This window comes from Gallus gallus, chromosome 28 (assembly GCF_016699485.2).
Source record: "Gallus gallus isolate bGalGal1 chromosome 28, bGalGal1.mat.broiler.GRCg7b, whole genome shotgun sequence".
In the NCBI taxonomy this organism is placed as follows: Eukaryota; Metazoa; Chordata; class Aves; order Galliformes; family Phasianidae; genus Gallus; species Gallus gallus.
This window is the reverse complement of record NC_052559.1, coordinates 1,962,603-1,988,715: the sequence shown is the minus strand read 5'-3', so window position 1 is coordinate 1,988,715 and position 26,113 is coordinate 1,962,603. Positions and strand designations below refer to the sequence as shown.

The 26,113-nt window shown below is 55.1% G+C and overlaps 1 long non-coding RNA gene across 1 annotated transcript; it reads left to right on the top strand.

Annotated features, from left to right (window-relative positions):
* The first annotated feature begins 111 nt into the window (after positions 1-111).
* Positions 112-23,856, top strand: LOC107055338. The gene is made up of 4 exons (XR_003072062.2): positions 112-960; positions 1,045-1,178; positions 4,106-4,358; positions 22,567-23,856. It is a non-coding gene; the product is annotated as an uncharacterized LOC107055338 (long non-coding RNA).
* The last annotated feature ends 2,257 nt before the right edge of the window (positions 23,857-26,113 follow it).

The window sequence follows — 26,113 nt, the reverse complement described above, 5'->3', positions numbered from 1 at the left end:
GTTGCGGTGTTACTGAGGACTGCGAGAGGCCGTGAGCCCTCTCAGCTCTGCCCCTTGTGAGGAGAAGGGCCGCCCCAGCCCCGAATGAAGAAGGTCGGCCTGCAGGCTTTAGGCCCGCGCCCTTCCCCCGGGCTCTGTGGTGGCTCTGCGGCCTGGGCTGCCCCAGCGCTGAGCGAGGCGGTGCTGCACTGCACTGCTCCTCGGAGCTGGGCTGGGGGTGGCCGGGACTGGGAGCTGCCCCCGTGGCCTCACCGTGTCCTGTGGGGCTCTGCTGTGAGAAGGGCTTCTGGCAGTGGGTTCTGCCTGTTGGTAGAGCAGCTGGGGCTCTGCAGAACGGCGGGGTGCTCAGATGGAGTGGCTGTGGTGGTGGTGTTTTTTCATAGGCCAGGCAGCCTAAACAGAGGGTATGGGTACTCACAGTGCTCAGAGCCATCGCTGTGCCCTGGTGCTGTGCTGTCTGTCCTGTAAGCAGTGTGCTGTAGCTGCTCTGGCAGTTTCCTTGCTGCCCTCTGGCAGCACTGCCCGGCTCCCACCCGGCTGACACACAAAGATGGTGTGTATGCAGTGCTGATGGGGAGGATCAGCCCATGCCCTGTGCAGTGGGCAGAGGAATGTGACAGAGCCACCAGTCCTTGGCACTGGGGTTATCCACCGTGGCACCATAGCCCTGCAGTGCTGCCACCTGTTACCACACTTGAGCTAAGGAGGCTGTCCCAGCTGGTGCTCCTGAGGCTGCCCAGGGTACAGTCCAAGCCTTGCATTTGCTCTATAGGTTGAATTTGGGGCTGCAAAATAAACCACTGTGTTGAGTTCTTTGGCTGCACGCCTGTGACCTTTTCATCCCGTGTAGCTGCTGTATTTCCCATGTGTTTGCAGCACTCTTCGCAGTCTCCTCCCTGATCTGTGTCCCTGTGTGCCAGAAGCATCGCTCAGTGAGACTTAAACAAGAAATACCTTGTGGTAAAGGACTTCATGCCTTCTGGGGAGGTGAAACCTCTGGGGGAGGTTTCCTTTCCATCTCAGGCTCTCCTCCCTTCCTTACAGCTACACTGCCACCTGTGCACCCTTGTTTGACTGATGCTTGATCCTGTCTGCTGGGAAGGCTGGCTGAATGGAGGCAGACCCATCTCCTCTTTCTCTCCTCTGGAACGTGCTTTCAGTCTGCTGCTGCAGTGCAGGTACCAATAACAGAGGAAGAGGCAGAAGGTGCCCTGTGGTTTGCCGTTAGGGGCTGCTAGAAGCTGGTGATGAGCAGCTGCTCCTGCAGTGTCAGGGAATTCCTGCAGTGTGTGTGTTTATGGGCACGGCAGGGTGGTGTGTGTGTGTGGGATGGAGGCAGGATTGCAGGTGGGGCATTAATGTTGGTGCTTTCCTCCCTTCTGCCACCTTCACACAGTTCTTTCCAGATGCTCTATCAGAAATGTCTTCTGGGAGGAGCTGGGAGCCTGGCAGGGTGCTTCTGCTCTTGCCGAGGGTGGGCAGGTTGTGTGATTGAGACAAGCTGCTGCGCGAAGAGCTTTTGGCTGATTGGATATTAATTAGTTTTGGAGAGAAATATGAGGAATGTTAGAATACTATTTTAAGCTTCAGCTTGGCTGAGGGAAGGAAGGAAGGAAACGAGGCCGTGGGGATTAATGAAGTGATTTCACTGATGTTTTTGTGGGGCAGTGAGCCTGAAGTCAGAGCGCTTTTGACTTGCAGTACTTGGCTGAGGTCAGGCTTTCACATCTAATCTCCTCTCAGGGCGCTGGTGTGGTGGGTTTATGAGGCTCAGCCTCAGGCAAGCTTTCTGGTGGTGAGAGAGGAGCATGAAGCTTGCAGCACTGTGGCTCTGCAGGTGTTGTGTGCTGTGCAGCAGCACGGTCACTTATGCACAGTGCAATGGGGACCTGGCTGCAGGTAGGGGTTGCTGGAGGGTCTCTGCTCAGAGCTGAGATGTGCTTTTTCTGCTGGCTCCTTCCGCTCTTGCTGTAACCTGGTTGAGCTGAGGCTGACAGCGGGGTGGGGAAAGGGGTGGTTTGGAAGCCTGAGCTGGGCTGTTTCTGTGGGTGAGCAAGTGCTCTGTTTTTCAGAGCCGGGCTTAGCATCCGTCAGCAGCACCAAAGCAGCTTCGGAGAAAGCCAATACCCAACAGCATACTGCAAAAGGCCAAGTGGGGGGGGGAAAGAAAGGAAAGGTTGATTACAGGAAAGTGTGATACATATACAGGAGTAACCAAGTCAGAAAAAGTTCAGCTCCTTCAACGTCCAAGTAAAACAAGATGCATGCATTAAGGAAAATACACCTTCCACAGGCTGCTGCACAAAAGTCGGATGTGTTGAGCCCCTGGTTCTGGCTACTACACCCAGGCGTGAGCTGAAAAATGAGGTTCTGTGGCTGCCCTGAGAGGTCACCTCTGCAGCTGCAGCGGGCGAGAGTGGGGATAGAAATTTGGACCGGTCACATTTGTTTGGATGCCTTTCATAGCGGCGCTGTAGTATTCTGACAGCCCTTGCTGGTTAATCGTGTACATGGGCAAATGTCACGGAAGGCAGGTGTGAGATTTGCTGCTTGTGTACGAGGCGGGCAGCCAGAGCTGGAAGTGAGCCACTGGGTCCTATCTGTCTTTTGGTTGAGGCAAAACCCATTCCTCATGTCTATTGCCTCCTCTTTTATCCGGTCTTGTTTTCAAAGCTCCGTGCAGTAGAGCTTCCAGCCTTCTGCAAAGGAGACTATTCCCATTGCTCATAAATCTACTGTCAGGAAGCTGTTTCCAAGATTAAAGCTTAAACGTTTCCCCTCTCTGGTTTCACCCCCATCTCCCATTCTTCCCAATCATCAGGTCTCACTCTCCTCCCAGTGCTGGGCATTTCCCAAGGACAGGCATAGGGAGTTCAGTGCCCCCCAAAGAGACCTGCATGGGATGCTGTGGAAATGGGGTGCGCTCTTCAAGTGGTTGTGATTGGCACAGCCAGGCTTTGGGCAGACAGCTGCCTAATGGCATTTGGCAAAGTCTCTCTTGTCGTAGTTCCCCCTCTGCTGCTTTACGAGCTGCTCAGAGCGCTGACTTAGCGTTTGGCCCACGGATAGGAGTTGTTAAAGGTCGTTGTTTGGGCAAGGCCTGTGTGGTTTTGGGATGGGCTGTCAATCCAATCAAACCTCTGGAAGGAGGTTGGAGTTTGGGGCTGTTGGGGAGGTTATGCTGCTGTGATAAGTGCTCTCGAGGGGGAGAAAGTGCAATAATGAACCATAATGGAGAGTCTGGGGTTTGTGACGTCTACTTGGAGCGTGGGCAGGGAATTCCAAGAGAGAAGGGAAGGAAATGGGCAAGCAATGAGGAACAGTGGAATCTCTTGGCTATAACACTCAACCCTTCCTTGGTAAAGCTTGGAGGAGACCCCAGATCTTTTATCAAACCCGAAAATAGCGAGGGGCTGAGTGCTTGGCAGGAGGAGGCAGGATGTGGTGGGCATGGCAATGTTCAGTATGTTCTCCCCAGGGCTGCTATGGGGCAGCTCCTTGGGTTGGGTGGAGGCAAGGCTCCTGTCCTCTATCTGTGCAGGTCAGCTCACCCCAAAGTGCTCTGCTATGGGGTCAGGGAGGTGAGGGTTGGGGCAGGAGAGGTGCGTGCCATCAGCCCTTTCGTTGGCCTCTTCTAATGCCCTCTACCATCAGATGAAACATTTTTGCACTTTTTAAGAAAAAAAAATGTATTTTTTTTTTTTACTTGGAAATTTCAGCGTTGCTTTTTCTCCTGACATTTAACTCAGTCAGTGAGTGACAAACCGAATAAACATTCCCATTTCATTGGGACAAAGGCTCCAAGATCCTGCTGCGACTGCAATGTTTCATCATTTCCGAAGTGAAATGTTTCATGGGGGGGTGGGGAGGAGGGGCTTAGGAGATGGGAATTAAAAACAAAAACTAAAAATGATGCATTTCAATGTTTTTCTAATTATTTCCCCCTTTTTGGCTGAAACTATGAGTCCAATTTGGCCCCATTTCACAAACAGCTCTGGAAGCTTCCACATCTTCTATTTTGGTGACTTTTCCCGTCACTGATGAATAATAGCTCCATGTCTGCCCCACCAAGTTCCCATTCACCCCTCTGTGTTCTTCTTTCCAGATTTGCAGCTGGGTTCTGCTCAGGGTGTGTGGCTGCTCGGCCTCACTGCTGCTTTCCTGCACTGGATGCGTGCACCTCCAGGAGTGTTGGTTCTTCTGCATCTCAGGGAAGGAGACTCATCCTCATCTGCGCCCTTTTCAGCTGTGAAGGAAGTGTTGGTGCAGGGTCTCCAGGAGGGCCATAGGTCCTATGGGCCAACCTGGGCTCATCCACGCAGAGCTCCTCCTGGCGCAGTGTGTCTGCCATATCCCAGGTGAGAGATGTCGTCTTCTCCAAACCTATGAGCAGCTTTTCCCCCCAACCAACTCTCCTGGAGAACCTGTGGGCAGTCTGAGGTCTTCTGTATTGCCTGTTTGTCCCCACGTCTGTTTTGTACGAGTCAGAGGGGAACAACACGTGTTGATGTTTAGGGTTGCAGATGGTTTTGTTTAGCTTGTTAATCGCAATAGCGTGGCCTGTGACTGCTCCCAGCAGTGGGTACTGAAGCACTCTGCACAAGCTCTGCTCATTGGTCAGGGAGGATGTTCTTGAGCTTTCACTGTGCTTCAGCCCCTGGCAGTGTCCCTGGGAAGTGCCCTGCTTGGGGACAGATGTTGTTCTAGGAACAGCAGTGAGGAAGCACGGCCCTGTCCCTCTGCTCATGCACTGCCAGCCCAGGAGAGGATGAGAGTCTCAGTGCTAGCTTTACCCAAAGCCCCTCCCAGCCTTTGACTCTCTGCATACTCCATGTGTTTTTTTTTCTTCCTCCTCCTAAACAGGAGATGGCACCCCTCTGTTGTAGGGGATCTGTTTCATTTCTGTGCCCTTTTAGGCTTTGCGTTGCCTCAGGGCGATCCATGCCCTTGGCAGTGACTGCAGCCATCCCGTGCCATCTGCTTGCCTGCAGCTCAATGCAGAGCATGCCCTTGGTGTCAGTGTAATTTAAAGGCTGGCTCAGCCCTCCTGCAAGAAAAGAAGACTCTATGGTCCATCCAGGTGTGTGGGGAGAGAAGCGAGGAGCAGGCAGCTTTCCCTGCAGAAAGCTTTGTTTCCTTTAGGATGAAAGGATGTTCCCCTTCCTTCCCACAGTGCAAGGGAGCCAGCTTTGGGTTTAGCAGCCCTAATGAATCTCAAACAGGAGCTTTAGGGTGCTTACCCACATCAAACCACCCCTCCTGGCTCTCTGCTGCGGCTTGAGCAGCTGCTGGCAGCACTGCCTGCATGGTTGGAGGGTGAAGGAGTAGCGGCACTGAGAGCAGCCTCCAGCTTCTTCCACGTCGACCTTGGCAAGCCCCAGGACGTGACAAGTCCAGCAGAAAGCAAATGGGCTTTGGCTGCGCTCTCAGATCCGAAACGTGAGCGGAGCTACCAGAACTCCCTGTACTGGTGGGGCATGGGGAGGCTGCAGGGTGTGCAGTGAGCCCTGACATCGCCTTCCCACCCTGGCAAGCTGCCTGCTCCATGGCTTCCCTGCCACCCCCCACCCCTCCAGCAGGGATGAGCCACGTGCTCTCTGTGCTGGCTCAGAGCGTGCGCTCCCCCTGTCCCATCAACAGTCAGATCCCTTGGCTGCTCACAGCAGTGTTAGGCAGATGGGAGATATCTCACAAGTACTGAGTTCCTGCAGGGTCCCTGGAGGTGGGTGGTTGGTGTGGGACCTGGATTTGCCCACATCCAGGAGGTTTCCCCCCCACCCCTCCAATGAGTGGGTGCCCATTTGCGTTGTGACTGCAGTACTCACGTCCAGGGAGAAAGTGTGGGGTGATGTGGGGCTTCGAGGGGGGGTTGGAGGGGGCTATACCTCATCAGTGCATAAGGGCTTCTCCCCATGCAGCCCCTGCTCAGCAGAGCAGCAGAGGACAGGTTCCATGTCCAAATGTGCAAGCAGCTTAGGAAGGCACTAAGAATATAACCTTGCTTTAAGTAAATCCCTGAAAGCCACCCTAAAGGGAGGCAGGGACAGGCAGATGGAGCCTGCTCATGCGTTTGTGACCTACAGGGCAGATTGCTAACACAGGCACTTAATGCCAGCAGCAAAACAACTGTCGCAAAGAGGCAACCTGTTTCAAGAGCAGGTGAAGATTTTCCTGAAGCTGTAGTTTAAGGAGCAGGGGGAATGTTTAAAGGTAGGATCATGGCCCACTGCGTGGGGTTGCAAATCTCAACACCCCATGGCTGCCTCCTTCCCCCAGCCCCAGTGCTGTGTCCGGTGGATGCTTATCTGGAACCCACCATGGGGTCTGAGGCTGTAAATGCCTTTCCTGCCTGGATTTGGGGCACGGTGGGCTGTGTGCTTCTGCTGCTGCATGGAGCATCTTTATCTCAGCCCTACAGCTTCATCGCTGTGAAGGATGGGATGAGGGCGGATTAAGATGCCACATGGGCAGATAAGTGCTGCTGGGTGGTGCTTAGCAGGAGCAGTGGCACCTGTGAGGAGGAGCACCGTCCTTGCTTGCCCTCGGGGTCCTGCTCCCAGATGACCCAGTGTGGGAGAGCTGAAGCAGAAGGAGATTTTGCTGATTGTGATCTGTGTGCTTTGCGCACCTCCCTCCTCCTCTGGTCTGGTTAAACATTGCTCTCCTTCCACGCGTTTTCCCGTAAGCTGCCTCACCACCTCTTGCTAATTTTCTGTCCTGATGCAACCATTGGTGTGATTGCAGGGATCCGACCTGGCAGATCCTATCTGTGTTTTTCCCCCTTTCCCTGGGCAGGAGCATTTTCTTTGCAGGTGTTTCTTGAGCAGGCTGTGGTCTGAGCTGAGCTGCCCACGGTGTAGAACTGAAACAGCGTGAGCATGAAATAATCCTGTCCTGCTGTGCTGTGTCTCCTTTCTCTGCTGTAGTATAAAGCCCTAATTCCTCCTGCCAGGTAATCTCCAAGCTGTTCACATGGATGTAGGTACAAAAGAGCTTAGAGAAGTTGTTTGGTTGCAGCTTGGATACTGCACGGGGGTTGAGAGGTTTGGGTTTTATTCGAAGCTCCTCTGCTTTCTTCCACTGTGTTGCAGACTTCATAACCACATGTGTAGAGTAAAGTGCTTGAGCAGGAGCCTGGGCTGCTGAATGTCATCCTGGGTTTTCCCTCCTCTTTGCTGCAGCCTCTGTGTCCCTTTGCCCGTGCATTTATTTAATTCACCGCTGCTCCAGAGCCTATGTTACCTCTAATAATGTTTCACCACATCGCAGCTGAATTCTTCAGCACAGCACTTCATGGTGTCTGCACAGGGATGAGTAATAGCCCCCAGTCGCCAGCCATCCACCATAATTAGTTGTATTTCTTAACGAGCCCTCGGACTGCCTAAGTGGGAGGTGGGAGGAAGACAGCGAAACCCATTGCGGTTGTGATGGAGTCGGTGCTTTGTGCTCTGTGTGCCAATGCTGAGGTCCTGCTCAGGGAGTGCAGCTCCTGCCTCTGCCTCCCATGAACAGAGGCATCTTGGGCAGATCTTATCGTGTTTGTTTTTTCTTGGAGTGGCTGCGGTTTATTTTTTTTTCTCCCCCCAGAAAGGATTTGGTTTTTAGAAGAAATCAATTAAAATCTGAAGCTGTTCCAGAGAGGGTGTTGGTCGGATGAGTGTATTTTAATAGTTTTTGTTGGGTTTGACATTGTTGACACATCCATTAGGCCACGTACCAAGGAAAATGGGGAGGGGAAGGGTTAGACTAAAGCAACTTTGTCTCTTGAAACACCCATTAATCTCCATTTATACAAGGACTTTTCTTCCAAAGGTTGCAATTAAAACACGTTCCAGTTGACCTGCTGCATTGCCCCACTCACTCTCTTGATTTAGTGCTTTAACAAAATCCTCCAAATTTGACTTTTCCTGCGATTTGGGGCACTGTGAGTTGGTTTATTTTCTTAATTAGAGATCCTGAGACGTCTTGAAGGGTGAGAATGGTATCCCTGCACCTCTGGATGCGTGGTGGCTCAGTGCTGCGGAGGTCTGTGGAGCAGCTCTGTGTGGGCTCTGCAGGATTTACCTTTCTGCAGTGAAGTTCTGGGCACAGAAGCCAAAGGAAGGTGTTTGCTGCAGGGATCAGTGCTGCAGCTGCTTGGGTGGGAGCACCCTGCTTGCCCCGACTCAGCAAATCAGTTGAGTTTGAACCACGTGCAATTGGAACCAAGGAGTCCTGGTCCTCCAGGTATTGGGTTTTGTTCCTCAGGACACATTGTGAGTGAAACTGACTTTCCTCCCTGGCTTTGGTGCCTTGGGACTCTGGTTGGCGAGTGTAATTAACGTGGGCCAAGGTTTGTAATTCCTGGCACAGAAACAGCATTAATGGATTTGCTCAGTTCCCTTTTATCAGCCTTCCCAGCCTGCCTCTTATCTCAGCACTTTGGGGAGGGCTGAGATGGGATTAGGAGAACGCGAAGGCCTGATAAATGGAGATAGGAACCTGAGAGCTGGGACAGATCGATGCAGGTCCACCGTGAAGCTGCACAGAGCTGCAGGGCTGGTGAATGGAGGGGACTGAGGATGTCACAGGAGCTTGGGGACCCCGTAGGGATGTGTCACAGCATTCAGAAACCTGTTGGGATGAGTGAAAGTGGAGCTGGTGTTGAGGCACCCAGCCCTTGGCTTCCTGCAAATCGATACTGCGCTTCTGTTTCCCTGAGTCGGCAGTTTGCAGCCCTGCTGATGAACTGGGTGGAACTTTCCCAGGCTTTGCAGCACTGCAAAGAGCTGCTGGTGTCTGAAGGAGCTGCTTCTGTTCTCTGTGCCGTCCCCAGAGGTGGGACAGCAGCCCCTGAGCTGCGGGAAGGGGAGGCGATGGGTCACATCCCCCCACTTGGGGTGGGGAGAGGGATGCAGGGCTTGGGAACCTCTCCAAACCATCCTGAGAATGCCAAGGGAGTGAAAAACAAGTCTGGTGGGAGAAGGTTTCTGTGCCATTGGAGCAACACCTGGGAGTGACCTTCACCTTCATGTATCTGCAGGCATCCTCCATTCTTTTTATCCTCGTGGACTGAAGGGTGATGTGTGCTCAGGGTGCAGCCCTGTCATCTCCCTGCTCAGACAGAGGCAGGGACACTGCCCCCTCCTCAGCTCAGGGCTGCCCATCAGCACCCGCTGTGGCCGTGTGACAAACTGGCTCCTGCTTCTGAGACCCCATACCCATCTTCCCCCACAGCAGCTCTCCTACTTCTGCTTGGAGGCACTGGGACCCCTCTTTTTTTTCAGCCTTTTCTTCCCCAAACACCTCCCCAGGAGCAGAACTGCTTTCTCTCCACCTGGCACAGCTCTCTGCTCAGCCTCTTTCTCCTCCTCCTCCTTTCCCTTCCCCCGCTTCTCTCCTTTAATTTGCCTTTGCTTATTTGGAATACAAAGCCCCTCCATCACAGTGTTTATACTGCAAAGCCCATTGCTTAATTCTCCTCCATATCTCCCTGTTTGAACACCAGGCTCCTTCTGCCCTTTCTCTTCTTCCCGAGCACCCAGGATGGGTGGCAGCCCCTGGTCCCACAGCCCTCTTGCTGACTGCTTTTATTTCTCATCCCATGAAAACTGCTTTCTCTGCAGCTGGCAGATGACTTTGCCTTTCTCTATCTATCCTTTCCTCCCCACTGTGCCCAGAAATCACCCAGCATGAGTTGGGTGAAGAAGGTGGGAATCCTCTGCTCTGTGCATGTCTGTGATCTGTGTGCAGGGGGTGGAGGGGAACTGGGACCAGCAGTGAGCAGCAATGTGGGGCGTGGGCTGCAGACCCCCCAAGATATGAGGTCAGGCTTGTCCTAAGCCTGTTGGGATGGGAGCCAGCCTGAAATAGCCTCCTTGTCAGAGTTCCCACCAGACCCAGAGCTCCTTATCTCCCCGCTGCCGCAGGATGAGCAGCAGACGGAGCAATGTCCCCTTGGTCACCAGAATGTCCTGTGACCTCATCATGGCTGCCCCTCATTAGCAGGACTTGTTAGGTGGGGGTTAAATGTGCCAAGCATCATGGAGCAGGGGGGATGTCTGGCTTCAAAGCTGCTTTCAGCAGTGCAGAAGTGGGGGGGGTGGCTTACAGAAGTCTGTGAGCATCCTAAAAATGAGTGGATGAGGTCTTTGAGACAGTCCTACACAGCATTCCTGTCTCTAACTTAGAGAGAGATGGCTGGACAGTTTGGTGGATGAGGAATGGGATGAATGGTCTACAGCAGGGGTTGCACGAGGTGATGGTTGAGGTCTCCTCCAACCCAAACCGCGCTACAATTCCTGCTGGGAAGCGACCCGAGCTGCCTCTGTGCCCAGTGGGAAGCCAGGCTTTCTCACTGCCCCTCTCCACGCCCCTGTGCTGCCTGCAGTGGTTACACCACGACCTCGTGGTGCTTCCAGCCATGCTCTCCTGGCCCCACAGGATATCCTGCCGGCCTTAACAGGACCCCTGGGGGCAATTAGTTCTCTGCTTTATGACACGCCTGGCTTTTCTCAGCAAGAGCTCAAGCTCTGCAGCCACGTCCCGGCTGGAGGGAGGCGATGGGGCAGGAGGTTCTCCACGCCCACCCCACCACAATGTGGCGCAGAGGGATGGGTCCCGCAGCACCTGTCCTACACTGCAGTCCTTGCAGGCACGACTTCCCACCCACAGCATCCCGAAGCTTCCTGGAGGAAGAGATTACAGAAGAGGATTAGATATAAATCTCCGCTGCTGCAGTAAATCACCGTTTTCGCTGCTGCCAGCTCTGCCAAAAGGAGAGGCAGCGCTGAGCGGTGCTCCCCGAGGAGCGTGGCAGCTCTGCTGACCCCAATTATTTCAGCACGATAAATCACCGCCTCTCCCTGCTCTGCCGTAAAGCACTGCTGGTGTTAAACACCAGGCAGGTGAGGGAGGAAATGGTGAGCGTCCTTTTTCACTGCTGCTCAGTGCTGGGGCTTCCGGGGGGAGGATTCTGGGGTTCTCTTCACCACCCCAAGCAATCCACTGTATGGAATGTGCTTTGGGGGGGTGTTGGAATGAGTGATCCCCAGATCCACGTCTGTTCTGACCACTGTGGTTCTGTGATGTAGGAACTTCCCAGAGAGGCATGGGATCGCTCTGGGAATGGGAACTTTGAGATTGGCGCTGCACAGCGGTGGGAATCACCTGCAGGGTGATGCTCTGTGTGGGTGGTTTGGGACTGAATGGCTGTGGATTTTATTCTATGGATGGGGAATTGAGGCACAGAAGCACCATCCCTCCCTGCGAGGGTCCCCTGTGGGTCCCTGCTGTAGCATCGAGGGGTTCACACTGCAGGTGCTGAGTTTGCAGCAGAGGTGAATGCATCCTCAAAGGGAGGGAGAACCAAGAGGAGAAGTGATGCTGCGCCGCCACTCAATAGAGGTTTTTGGGTGAACGATGCTTGCCATTCCGTTCAGCTGCTGGTAATAGACCAGTGCCTGTGCAGTGCTGCAGAAAACACTCTAAGAAATGCAATGGAAATCTTGCGTGGAGGAACAGACTGTCAAGCAGCTCTGCTGGGAATGCCAGAAGGCTTTCTTGCCTTCACACAATCAGCTAATAGCTTTGCTGACAGATATTTATCAGCCTGAGCACGCTTTCCCTGAGCTTGGAAAAATAGAAGCCTACTCCTGGCCCCAATAAAACTCAGCCTGATTCCCCAGAACGAGCCGCCCGCGTATCAGTCGTCCTCCTGGAGTCGTTAGGAGCAAAATGGCCAAAGCAGGACGTCAAGCCACCCAAGGACGTTGGGGGCATTCTTTCCAGTGCTAAGGGGAAGGAAGATGGATGGACCCTCCCAGCAAACACCGGGCTCAGCCCTTTCCGATTCCCGGTTCTGAGAAGGGAAATTTTGCATTGAAGGCAGTGATTTTTGTACATCTTTGGAGCGTGGCAGGTTTGTAAAAGCTCTCTGTGTATATGAGCATACACATATATGTTTATATGCTGTGTATATACGCATATGTGTGTGTATAGACTAAAAGGGAGTCAGCCCCCGTTCTCTTGCTCGGGGCCGGGATCTGCACATTCTCTTTGGAGTATTTCATGCCAGATATTAGCTGTGAATTACATTTGAAACAAAGAAGAATTCTCATTACGTTGGTGTTGGTGAGCTGCTGGGGGGCTTTGGCCACTGTCTCAGGAAATAAAAATGACCTCATTGGTGAGAATTGCGGGGTGAAGGAAAGCAGCTCCGGCGCTGCTGGGCAGCAGGAATGCACGGGGGGATGTGTGGATGCTGATGGAGAGGAGGTGCAGCTGGGTTGGCCAGGAAGGCCGATGAGAAAGGATTCCTATTGGGAATTTCCCAAATGTTGGGATTCCCAGAAGGAATCCAAAGCGTCACGGAGCCGATGGGGGGTGAGAGCTGTGGGTCTGGCCGGCTCACAGGCGCTTCCCAAGCAGTGGGTTGGGTCTGGCCATTGCAGCATCTCGTCTGCTTCCAGCCCTCCACTCCCCCGCGTGCCTCTGCATTGCCTGAAGTGTAGCACGCTCCATTTGTCCCTGTCCAGGCATGAGCCTTTGGGATGCAAGAAGATGTGAGGAAAGATTTATCCCTCTGCGTTGGCTTTCCAGTCCCACTGCTGCCATCAGGGAAATGGTGGGTGAATCAGGGAATCTGCCCCAAAAGGAGCTCCAGTGCATCTGGGCCGAGGTCTGTGTGCTGTAGGGACCGCTGATGTATCCCTTTAGCCTCAGTGGATGGCTGAGGGCAAGCCCCAGATCTGGCCTTGGCTGAATCAGAACGTCGCCATTGGCACTGGAGGGCTCAGTTTGGGTTGAAACTCAAGTGGATGAGTGGAGAGGGCCAACGTGGCAATGAGGAACGGTGTACAGTCCCAGGTGTAGATGTGGCTTTCGGGTTTCCCAGTGGGAATAGGAACACCCGCTCCCTGAGCTGCTTGGAGCTCCTTTCCTGCAGAGCTCAGCAGCAGTTTCTGCTTTGGTTCCTATTAGCAAAGCTCTGCGGTTACGCGGCTCATGCAGCGCAGCGAGGGGCGGAGACTTCAAAGCCAAGATAAATAGTCGTGGGGTCTGGCTGGGGCTCTAGGAAAACAGAGCGGGCAGGGAGCAATTTGCTTAACGAGCTCTCCGTTATCTGGCAGTGCTGCCTGTGAGTGGGGCTCAGCCATGACTCCACAGTGCCACGCTTACCCCATGGCCACCCCCCATCCCCACTCCTGCCTGGCAGCATTGCTCGCTGGCAACTGATGCGTGTGATGTGCCCGCTTCCCTTTGCCTGTGGGTTTTCCTGGGGCTCTGCACAGGGCTCGCTCTGCTCAGGGCTGTGCTTGGCACCAGGGGCAGTGCTCAGGGTCCCCGTGCCCACATGAAGCTGTGTTGGTGCAGGTCTGCGGCTCCATCCATCCTTGCAGTCGGAGCCGCTGTTGACAAGAAAGTCAACAATCTGATATCACCTCGAGAAGCTGCAGCGAGACACTCAGCTCCCTTGATCCTCTCCTTTTGGCTGAGGAGAGGGAATGACGGGGTAACCCCAGAGCAGCAGGGAGCGCTGAGCATCTAAATGAGAGCCCACCCATTAACACAACCTATTTACCCATCCTTCTTCCTTTTCAAGTGCCTCGTGCAGTGCAGGGATGCAGAAGGTGGAAGAGCTCTGTGCAGATGGTAGGGTTGGAGAATTTTCGGGATCTCCTGCAGCAGCAGCAGCTCTTGAGCATGCCAGGACCAACTCCTTCACCCCGATCCCTTGGGAAGTGGCTGTCCTGGGCAGGCGAGCTGCAGCTGCAGGCATCCAACCACAGCAGGAACCTCCAGCTGGGACAAAACAAACTCGTGCTGGATGGTTCAGGTCCTGTTCCCTGGCTGGGCTGAGCAAACAGGCGTCTGCTCACTTTAATCCGTGTGTGTGTGGAGCGAGGATGTTGCCGTTCGTTGTCCAAACAGGGTTTTTGCAAAAGGAAGGAAAGAGAAAGACAAGATAAACCAAACCCTAATGGGGAATCCTTTGAGAAAGCCAAGTGCTCATGCAAGAGCTGCGGTGTGGGTATGTCTTGCCCCATGTGGCACCCCAAGCACCGACCCCAGTGCTGTGCTGGGTCCTACTGGGGTCCCTACTGGGCTGTGCTTGTAGGGGTCCCCCAGCGCTGTCCCATCCCGGTGGCTCCATGCTGCCCACCAGGAGGGACAAAGAGCAGAAGGAAGAATTCCCAAGTGCTCAAGCAGCCAAAATCCCCAAATTCCCGTTGCGTTTCCCCTTGGTTGGCTGTGTGTCTCCTTCGGGGAGCACCGAGGCCCCGTAGAGCCGCCTCCGCTCTGTGCTCTGCTGTGCACGGTAGCTGTGGAGAGGCGATCCGGGGATTAAGCTTCCAGGAATTGGCAGAGCCCGGCTCGGTGCTGAGCCACCAACCCACCCGATTAAAAATAAACACCATTAGGGGCGGGCTGCGCTCGGTCACAGCTGATTTTTATTGACCCCGGCCGGGCGCTGGGCTGGAGCTGCTCTTTTTCCATTCCTGACCCCAGGAGGATTTGAGAAGCAGAAAGTTCAGGTCGGGGCTGCTGTGAAAGTCTGGCTGCTCCCGGATTTTCCCATCAGCCATACGGCTCATTCACTGCTTGTAGTTGTAGGGCTGTTTGTAGGGCTGTAGGGCTGGTTGTAGGGCTGACCGGCTCATTGCGCAGTGCCTGCCTTCTGCCCCCAGCTCCCATTTCCCATCCCAGTGCTGAAGAGTGTGTTGGGATGGAGGAAGGGGAGGGGGGACGCCCACCCCGTGCCATACTATGGGATGCTGCCCCAGTATTCGCCGTTTGGTTGAGTTTTCCCATTCCAACAGACCAATTTTGAAGGAGAATGGCCCAATGCACATGTTGGGCGCAGAGAGCCCATCGGAGCCAGCTCCAGGGGAGCAGGGCCCCATCCCGCTGCCATGCTCTGGGCACAGCATGGTTATCAGAGCAGGGTGGCTCCTCACTAAGATGGAAATTTCTCCCCTGGCCAACAGCAGTGGTCTTGGCGCGCATCCCCGCTCCCCGCCACGGAGCCTCGCCACCTTCCCGGGTTCACTTTGTTCACAAAGAGCCTCAGATAAGCTTCTTGGCAGGGTGCTGTGTTCTGCTGCTGCATTAGCTCGCCTCAAGACGTTGTTGTTCTCTCTCTCTCTCTTTTTTTTTTTAATATTAACCTCTTGTAGCCCTGAGCAGATGTGGCTCAGAGAGAACGCGGCGCCACCGCAGGGAGGGGACATCAACCTCAATGGGCAGCGATGGTGGCAGTGATCCCCTTGGGCTGAGCCATGCAGGAACCCAACCTCATCCCAAGGGATGGGAATGGGGTTTGGGGTGGAGGTGGTGATGGGATGGGGATGGGGATTGGGGTAGAAATTGGGATGGAGATGGGGATGTGGTGGGGTTGAGGATGGGGATTGGGATGGGGGATAGGGATTGAGATGGAGATGGAGATGTGATGGGGTTGAGGATGGGGATTGGGATAGAGATTGGGATGGAAATGAGGATGTGACTGGGATGGGAATGAGGATGGGAGTTGGCATGGAGATAGTGTTACTGTCCATGGCCTCCTTTCTCCGATGCAGTGGTGGCACAGGGAGGGCATCATCCCAGTGAAACCCAATGGACAAGAGAACCCCCTGCCTGGCTGGAGCAGGCAGGTTACTGTGGGGTTACTGTGCCATGAAGACATCTTGTAAAACTCCTCCTGGGATGCTGTGGTCCCCAGGCAGCGCGTGGCCCTGCAGTGTGCCCTGGTTCCCTGGGGAGAGCAGGCTGGCATCCGCCATGCCCTGTCATGCAGCCTCATTTATCTTCGTTAGCTGCGCTGTTTACGCAAGCAGGAATTGGCCAGCGGCGCCCGGCACTGCTGCGTGCCAAGGGAGGAAGCAAGCAGCAGCTCTCGTGGCTGGCACCCAATGGCCAAACGCTCTGACTGGAGAACAAAAGGGCAGGATGCAGCCCAGCGATAGGGGCTGTGCTCACCCCACATGGGGCTGGGGGCTCCTATGGGGGTGGGCACCCCATGCTGGGTTCTGCACTCAGGCAGGCAGGGTGCCCCTAAAAAGAGAATGCATAGGGCTTTCCAAAGCATTTCACGGGGTTGCAGTACAAGAAAAATGCCATTTTCCTGCTCCAACAAACACCATTCCATGTCAAATTGCCCGCGGGGAAACCACTTGTTGCAAGCCCCAAAGAAAGGAATGAACAGAAGAACAGCGTCACCTCTGCACTCCCCTGAGCTCCATGCTCAGGTTGCTGCCCTGGGGCTGCTGAACCCCTGCAGTGTGCCCGGTGCCAACCATGCCAGCACAGAGCCCCTTTGTGCTGCCATGTCCTGCTCTGCTGGCTGCAAAACGAGGGATGTGCGGGAGGGACGCGGTGACATTGCGGTGTCACTTGGGGACAGGGACTTTTCTCACACCTCCTTTCCAGGTGAGGGGAAACAAAAGGACCCCAAATATTTAAGAGCAGGAAGGCAGATCTGTAAACTGTCTACAAACGCATCCTCCGGAGGCGAGGTTGGGGCTGGCTGCGCGCCCGCCGTGCGAGCAGAGCCGTCCTGCTGCAGCCCCAGGGCTGAGCGTGCCTTGGGATGAGGCTGGTGTGGGTCAGGAGGAAACCACTATAACCCATGAGCCCTGCCTGGTTTTGGCTTAGAAATACAGGGGCATTGAAGTTGCAGAGAAGCATCTGCCTGGTGGCTCATGGGGTGCTGAAGGCTCTCCGTGCCCAAGCAATATGGACACGTGTCCAAGCTTGTATGGCCACATCCTCCTCCCAAGCCCTGCTCTGCCCCAGCCCCTTTGCAAATCATGCACTCCCTACAGTCTGACCTTGCAGCAGCACTGAGCTCTGTTGTTTTGCTTCCCAACACACAGTCAATGACAGCAGCACCTTGGAGGCGCTCGCCCTGCGCGGGTGCATCCATATGGGCACCTCGGCCCGCGCCAGGAATGAGGTGTAACATCTCAGCAATGTAAACAGCTCAGGAAATAGTGTCCATCCCTGTCTGAGCTCCGCCAGCAGCAATTCAGAGCAGCTCTTTGCTGGGCTCAAGGCCACCAAAGCACTGCTGGGAGCAGCAGAGAGGTTCCTTCCTTCCCAATCCTATTTAAATCCCCTCAAAGCCCTGGGGAAAAGTAATACCCCCCCCCAGCACTGGTGTCTGCTGTAGGACAGGGCAAAGAGGGATGGAAAATGGGGGGCATGAGGGCAGTGTCCTCCTCAGCTGCATCATTGGGTTCCATGTAGGAAGGGATGGGATGGGATGGGATGGGATGGGATGGGATGGGATGGGATGGGATGGGATGGGATGGAATGGGATGGGATGGGATGGGGAGAGCGATGGGGATTGAGATGGGGATTGAGATGGAGATGAGATGGGAATGGGGACTGGGATGGGGATGGTTATGGGGATGGCAACGGAGATGGGGATGGGGATTGGGATGGAGATGGGGATGGGGATGGTGATGGGGATGGGGATGACAATGGCACTGGTGATGATGATGGAGATGGGATGGCAGTGGGGATGGTGATGAGGACAGCTGCCCAGGGCCTCTAGTGCAGAGGTGGCACTGGGAGGACAGTGGTCCTTCAGATCGCATGTGCAGTTTGCAATGGGAGGTGGGAAAACACTTCACAAATGTAGGCACGACGGCAGCCCCGCAGCCCCTCTCCTCACCTCACCCCAGAGCTGCAGCTGCTCCCTTTGGGCTTCCTGCAGCAACACGTCCCAGCTCCCAGAGGTCTGCCAAAGCCCGGGGATTAATGCTTTATCTGCGGAGGTGAGGGCAGCAGTTGGTGGAGGCGATGTGTAGCAGCAGTCCAAATCCCCCTCCTAGAGCTGCATTTCAACAGCACTTCTCCCAAAGCACCTGATTCGAAGAAGTGCATTTTTAGCTCTAGCTTCACCCGCTGAGCCCATAAAAAAAAAAACCCTAAAAATCAGGGAACTGCTTCCCCAAATGGAAACGCTGCTTCTTTTATTATTATTATTATTTCCAAGCCAGCCTTGAAAGCACAGGAAGAAAATGTAAATATTTTCATCCGCAGGTTTTGGGGCTGAGGAGGTTTTTCTTCCCTCGCAGCTGCGCTCCACACGAAGCTCTGGGCTCCATTTCCCAGCTCAGCCCCACGCTCCCCCCGCAGCCTTTCTTTCCCAAAGACCAGCAGCCAACCCAGGAGGGGTGGGGACCCCCGGCCCCCTATTTCACCCCGTTTCCCATCCCCTCTTTGCATCCCTTTTGGTGCAGAAGCTTTGGGTCGGCTCAGTTGGGCTCCCACGGGTCGGTTTGTTTTGGCACGTGGCTGGGAGAGCAGGGGGGGCCCAGTGGTTCTTCTGTAAACCAGTGCTGATTATAATTACACCGCTCTAATTACCGCTCAGCAAATAAACACCAAAGGGCAGCAGCATCCCGAGGGCACGCGGAGCTCCTGCAAAACCCCGCGGGTGATTGAGTGCATTGCTCAGGGGCTGTTGGTGGGAGGGATGGAGCTGAAGCGAATGCTTAATTCCAGGTGCACAGAAGGGTTTTCCCCTCCCAGTGATCTCCATGAGGCTTTTGGGGCTTCCAGAAAGCTGGGGTTGACCCCACGGATGGGGATCTGGGTCTGGGGATGGGGACATGTGAATGCCCCCTCCCTGGAAGCGTTCAGGGCCAGACTGGATGGGACTTTGAGCAACCTGGTCTAGAGGGATGTGTCCCTGCCCATAGCAGGGGGAGTGGAACTAGATGATCTGAAAGGTCTCTTCCAACCCAAACCATCCTGTGATTCTATGACATGGTGCCAGGGATGGGGACATGGGAACAAGGGTGGGGATGTGGGATCAGTGATAGGGATGTGGGACCAGTGATGGGGATGTGGGAGCAAGGATGGGGATGTGGGACCAGGGATGAGGACGTGGGACCAGAGATGGGGACATGGGAACAAGGATGGGGATGTGGGACCAGGGATGAGGATGTGGGATCAGTGATGGGGATGTGAGATCAGGGATGGGGATGTGGGAACAAGGATGGGAATATGGGACCAGGGATGGAACCATGAGACCAGAAGTGGGGCCATGGGATCAGGGATGGGGATATGGCACCAGGGATGGGGATGTGGGACCAGGGATGGGGATGTGGGACCAGGGATGGTGTTGTGGGACCAGGGATGGGACCAAGTAGGGCTGTGGGGCACTGAACAGAGACAGGGTCCTTGGGGCTGGAGAGCAGTGGGAGCACCCACGGGTGCTGGGGACGCTGCCTCTCCATCCTCCCCCGCTCAGCTCACAGGGACTTTGTCCCAGCCCCGTGCCACCATCCTCTGCCCCCCATCACGTGCCAGCAGCACTGTGGGCACGGCGGGCTGTCCCATGCCACCGCCCGGCGCTGAGCCGCCGCTCTGCCTCCATTCACTGCCCTCCTCCCAGCCTTGGACTGAGTGCCCAGACGCAGCCGTCTGGCTGGTGGAAAATATTTCTTCCTGCCGGAGCGCTGTGAATGCGCCGCATCGTAATTACAAGCTGGTGAGTTGTAGGTGCTCGAATTAGCGCTGGCGTTGGCAGCCCGGCGTGTGGGTCTCTGCTTTGTCTCATGTGGCTTTCGCTAATAAAATCAGACTGGCGGTGCTGGCGAGCTGTGTGCCGCGTCCCAAAGCTGCGTCGGGGCACGGACTCTCTGCTTTACCCTCTGCAGTGCTCCTGCCCTCATCCCATGGGGGTCTGCGGGAGGGTTCAGCCCTTCAGCTCTGAGTGATGGGGAGGGGATGCACTGAGCTGCGCTGCACACCCGGCTCAGCTCAGAGCTGTGTCCCCATCGCCGTCCTTTGTCCCTGAGGTCCCCATGAGGTCCCATAGGGATCGGGGTGAGCATCGCTCAACACCACCCGGTGGTCCCATCCTTCCAGAGGAGCAATCTGAGGACTTGTCTTTAATTGCTCTATGACTGAGTGACTTTTAATTCCCCTCTCATCAAACGTAATCCCATTTGCCCCTTCCTGCTTCCCTTCTTTCCCTTTCTTTTTTTTTTCCTTCCCTTCTCCCTCCTGGAAATTAAATTAACATTCCATCTAATTACCCAGCCACTTCTCTAATTGCTGAGGGGGGCTGTGGTTGTTGTGCTCATTTAATTAATTGAGACCTGCAGTGTTTAACGAAGAGGAGGATTTATTGGCTGAGGAGCGGGTGCGCAGGGCGAGCATCGTGCATCTCAATGGCAGCCCAGGGGGCTCAGACAGGCTGGTTCAGCATGCATTTTAGTTTCCATTTCTTTTATTTTTAATTAATTTCTCTTTTCCCTCTGTGTGTGCCTTGTGCAGACGAGCAGAGCCCGGCACGCTCGCCTTGCTGGGCTCGTCCTTTTCCAATGGACAAATGGGTTTTCCAACACAGTCGATCACCTCAGCAGAGCTCAGTGTTGTGTTCCCATCTCCCACTCTGGGGGCTGCTCCAGACCCCACTGCTGCTCCCCGTGTCCTGACTGTGATGTGGCTCACAGTTGGGTTATTGCTCTCCCTGGATGCTCGAGGTCCTTTGCATCCCTTGGGGCAAAGCGTGCAGTGTAAAGCTCTGCTCCGAGCTGCCATTTTCATGTGTCACCTAAAAAAAAAACCCAACCAAGCAGACGACAGAGCTGGCGAATTGCTTTGGGTCATTATTTGTAGAGTTGCTGCAGTCCTCAGCCTGAGCTCCCCACATTCCCCGCAGCGCTTTGCCATGAGCCCAGGGGTGCTGCACCCATGGGAAATCGGGGTCTGGCAGCACTTCCCTGCTGCAGTGCTCAGCAGAAGTGTTCATTACCCCCAGTGCAAAGCAACAGCTGGGTGGTTCGATTCCTCTGCAAGGAGAGGAGGACCCGGCAGCACCAACAGCACTTCTGGTTCCTCCTCTGTGGGGTTTGTCTGAGCCATTGGGCAGTGCTGTCTCAGCAGGACGTGGGCTGCTCTGGGGTGGGAACAGGACCCAAAGGACCCACGGGGAGGGTCGGGCTCTGGGCTGCTCTTCCCAGAGGTTATGGTGTGTTATGTGGCACTGAGGGCACTCGCTGTATCTCCCACCCCCCTCACAGTGGTTCCAGGACATTATCCCAATGGTTCCACCGCTGCCGATCCCATTGCAGACCAAGGACTGCTTCGAGACAGCAGCTCCAAGCCCATAGAATCATACAATGTTTTAGGTTGGAGGAGACCTCAAAGATCCAACCCTGTGCTGTGGGCAGGGTTGAACAAACCCCATGGTTGGAAAGGGGCTGAGTTGGGCAGTGGCATCGTGCGGGGCGGTCCCATTGGGACACCGTGCATCCCCACACTCAGAGCATCGCTCCTTGGGCACCATCCATCCTCGGTTCCCAGACGGACACCCCCAAGGAACCAATCTCCTTTTCCTGGGAGGAACGATGGGCAGATTTGAGTGCAGGGTTGAAATGCAGTTTATAATGCACCAGGGAATATCTGCTCTGTGACCTTCATGCCCAAGGAGGTGTGAAGGAGCCCTTTGGAGACGGCCGTGCTGCAGGCAGGGTGCCCTATGGGCACGGCCCCTCTCCGGGGACCCCATCCATCGCAGCTCCATCTGGCAACAATCCGACCCTGCGAAGGGGATGGATGGGGAGGAAGGCAGAGCTTTCCCACTGCACAGCGTGTGCTCAGAGCTCAGCCCGCGCGGGAGGAAAAGGGGCTCATAAAAATATGATTAGATTTATTCTGCCTCATTTCAACCCAGAGCTTGCTTGTAATTCACCGTTACCGACAGGGGTTCGCCAGGCAGAGACCCCACTGATCGACTGCTTTCCAGGAGGAATTTCTTGGCGGGTTCCCAACTTTGTGTCAGATCCTTCTGGGTTGTGTTTTGGGGTCGGCTTCAGATGTGTGACTGAGCCGGGAGGGGCTGCGGGAGCTGCAGACCTGTCCTGGATGGCCCACGGAGGAGCGATGGATCTGAGACAGCTGCCTTCGGGCTGCGTTTTTCCATTAACAAAATAATTATTATTAATCCTTCTAAAATTCAGTTTTAAGGGACAATTGTTTTTCAAGTTGTACGCCAAACAAGAAGTGGGGTTCATGCAAAGCATCGCTCTCATCCCCCACCAAGACCCTTCCCCAAGCACTGACCCTTCCCATTGACCCAAGCCATTCCCTTCCATTGGGCGCAACGGAGCCGGAGCAAACCCTCAGCTCAGCTCCGCTTCAGCCTCTGCTGCAAAAAATTTAAAGCCTGTTTTATGGCAGGCAGGTCTGGCCTGAGTTCCTCCTGCCTCCCCGGAGACTTCATGAGAAAGTCATTCTTTGGCTGATTTTGTTGACACTTTGTGTAAGAGTTGCCATGGCTCTCGCCCGGCACACCTCCCCGGGACAGGAGTCGAGGAACGGGGCTGCTGCCAGCGATGGGTGGGGATGTGGGGACACAGACACCCCACAGCCATGGGGAAGAACTCACCCGGGCTCCCACTCCATCCCGCTCTTGTCCCGGCGCCGCGATGTGTTACGCCACTTCTGGAGCCATTTCTGGAGCCATTTCTGGAGCCGTTCCATGTGTTGCCACGTGGTTTTTTTCCCCATGTCTTATCCCATCCCGGGCGCACCGAAGTTTCACACTTTCCCACCTCCCAGTAGGATAGAGGATCCCTGCTGGCTGAGTGCTGCCCTGCGGTGTGGACAGAGGGAGAAGAGGACCCTGAGCTGGGCTCGATGCCAACAGAGACATTTGGTGTGGGCAGCGGGATGGTTCCCAGCGCCCATCCACCTCATGGCCATGCACAGGGCAGAGCACAGGGCACTGCTCAGCGCCCTCCGTGAGTCCCTCTGCAGACTAAACAGCTGTTTCTGATGAAAAACATCCCCCTGAAAAGCCAACGAGCAAAACCACGGCCTCCCTTAATGATATTTGCTTTGTGGTTTGGGTTTGGAATATCTTCCCTACAACTGAAGAGCAAAACCCTCTCTCGACTGGAAGCGCTTTTGATTTCCTCCCTTCCCAAGGCTCCTCGGGGACATTGGCAGCACCGTGGTTTGTCACCGTGGACTCTCCCCTTGTTGGGACCCCATGGGATCATTGACTGGAGGATGAAGGGGTTTCTCCATGCGATGAGCTGCAGCCACTGTGCTCCCTCCGTGGACCATTCCAACTCCTTCCAACGCGGTTGTATTTTATCCGTGGAGCTCTGTAAGGATTTTGTTCCGTCATCCTGGAATTTTTATGACTCCTTTGTGTGTATATAATGCGATTGCCCTGGAACAGAGAGAAATTAATCATTGTTCCTTTGTTAGTTTTCAGGAATTTTTAATGCCTATGTTTTTGTTCATCTGTCATGTCCGAATGTGGGGTCCGTGGGCTATTTGACATTGAAAATGACTTAATTGCTTAGGTTTCCCCCCGTGGTGTTTACGGACACTTGTTCGTGGTGGATTTGGAGCGTGACATTCCGTACCATGTACTTTCTGTCTGCTGCCAATTTTTCACCCCATTCCGGTGGTTCCTCTCCAGGAATCCAATGGGTACGGCTGCGAGTGGGAGCGTGGGGCAGTGCTGACCTCAGGTGGGAAGCCGGAGCTTCTCGGGGTGATGTAGAGATGGGAAGATGTCCAAGACTTCATTGCAGCTGGGGCTGCAGCTGATGGCGTTGGGTTTGCACTGGGCTCTGTTGCACGGTGTCATCCCTCTTTGAGGAATTGTTGGTTGAGATCCCCTGGGAAGCCGGCCTTAGGGACAAAGGAATGGAACGGAGCTGCATGGAACTCCTTAGGGACGCCTGTCTGAGAGCACAGGAGCTCTCCAAAAAGTGGGTGTCCCATCCTTGGAGGTGCCCAAGGCCATGGATGGGCCCTGCGCAGCCTGAGCTGGTGTGGGGCAGCCAGCCCATGGCACGGGGTTGGAACTGGGTGGGCTTTGAGGTCTTTTCCAACCCAACCATGCCACGATTCTATGATTCTATTTCCTCCACAGTTTCTCACACTGGATGGGCTGGGCTGCACCACGGGGAGGTGTTGGGAAGCACAGCGGCTGAATGTGCCACTGCAGAGCCCACTCACAGCCAGGGCGCATCCCCAGACTGCTCATTTCTGGGCTCTCTTACCACCCATGCAAGCACCTCCATGAGGCCAGTGTGCCAAGCAGACTCCACCATGCGGCATTTCCCAGCAGATCCCCCCATGCTGCTTCTCCAGACTGCATGTGCAGCTGCAAGCAGGAATTCCCAGAGGAGCAGAAGAACTCTCCGGGCTCTGCTGTTATCCTACAAGGCATCAGCGTGGGGCCGGATAAACCCAACGGATCAAGGGCAGCTTGGCTGGTCAATGGGAGGCAGCCAAGGCAAACAGCAGTGGCTCCCAGACCTCAACAGGAGCCCCTCGGTGGCTCACTACACTTCATTTGCTCTTTTGCTTTTAGGAGAAGGGGTGAGGTGTGGGGCTGGGCATGACAACATGTGGGCTCTCGAGCGAACCCCCCCAGGGCCGATGGAAACTGCGTACCGCTCAGCACGCTGCGCACGTCATTAGGAAAATGTTAGTTAAAAGGAAGGATGCAAATGGTCCCAGGCTGTGCTTCCTGATCACTCCGCAGTGCCTCTGTGACATCATGTGCTTTTGTTACGGCTCCGAAACGCCTTCGATGCTTTTTCGGGCACGTTCCCTCCCGCTCTGTCAGGGCTGGTTCACATTAGGATGTTTGCTCAGCAGCTACTGGGGTTTTGGCAGGACGGCTGCTGCCTTCTGCTTGCAGAGCACGAGGGGATCGTGGGATGCTGCTGGACGTGTCAAAGTGGAGTATGGTTATGCTGGGGAGAAAAGCAGCACTCGGGTCCGGACCCATAGGGCTCCCATTTGGAGGTGCTGCTGGTGCAATGGGGCTGGGGGTCCCATCAGCATCATGGGAAATGGGGACCGCAGTGACTGTGGGCTCTGCAGACCCCTCCGGGGAGGTCACCCCCATCCCAGACCCCTGGCAAAAAAAGAAAACAGTCCCAGCGTATTCATACTTGCAAAAACAAACAGGAGGAAGGCAGGAGAAGGAAGGAGCACGCCGTAGAGGAGTGCTGAGTTCCTAGACCTCCAATCCCTCCATTTCCAATGGCCATTTCCTCCTGAGCACCCCACACCAAGAGCAGTCCCTTTGGTGGTGCCCAGCATGGTTAGCTTTCGAAGGGCACCTGTGTCCCTTCCCAAACAGATTTGTCTCTTTTTTGGTCTCTTCAGCATCTCCAGTGTTCACCCTGCAATGCAACACTGCAGTATCCAGCAGGCAATGCTCCGCTTGGATGGGAGGGTGCGGAGAGGGGCGATGGAGGTGGTGCTCCACGTGCTGTTGGGGGCTGGGGGATTCTCACTGCTGCTTCTCAGCATTTCTCCATTTATTTCAGGCAGATCCTGAGCCCAGCAAGTTAGTCAGTGTCAGTGCAGCGTTCCTTCCTGCTGAGAGGAGGATGCCAGGCACGTGCCCTGCACACCCCCAGCACTGAGCAGCGCAGGGGTCAGGCATCCTTCACCTCCAGCCCCTGATAACGCTGCACTGGAGCCAGGCTGAGCTGGAACCTGGGGGACCGTAGAGGGGACACCTCCAGGTGCAAAAGGTGACACTTAGCTTGGCTTTAATCTGTCCCCAAAAGCAAGCATCCCGCTGGCTGCCAACTCACCTAACCGCCAAGCCAATTAGCTTTGCTTTGTTTACCTCCTGCTGCTTTCCCCCCCAGCGATCCCAACAAACAGGATTTCAGTTCCCCCACCCCCCTCCCTCCCTCTCCGTGCTGTGAATGCCGGGTCTCTGTTTGTTTGTTTGCTCGGGGAAGTGCAGGTGGCTGCCAGGACCCCCCCCCAGCCCGCAGCCAGGTGCCCCAGGTGGGCACACCGCCCGATCCCAGCCTGCCCCAGCCTGCGCCCTCCGCGTTGCACAACGGCCGACGGAGCTCGGATCGCGTTTCTTCCAAGAGCTGCTGGAAAGCAAACATTTTTTTTGGGGGGGGGGGGGGCTGGAGGACCGGACAATGGGGGAAAACAAGTCATTAAGCCGCTCCGGCTCTGCTGCAGCGCCTGTTTGCACATCTTGCTGCTTTCCCACATGGGGAGGGGGGGTTCTCCGGTGCTGCGGGCCGTGCGGAGGGGCTGCCATGAGAGCACAGCAAAGCATGGGCTGCTGGTGAGGCTGTTAACTCTGGAGCGTAATGAT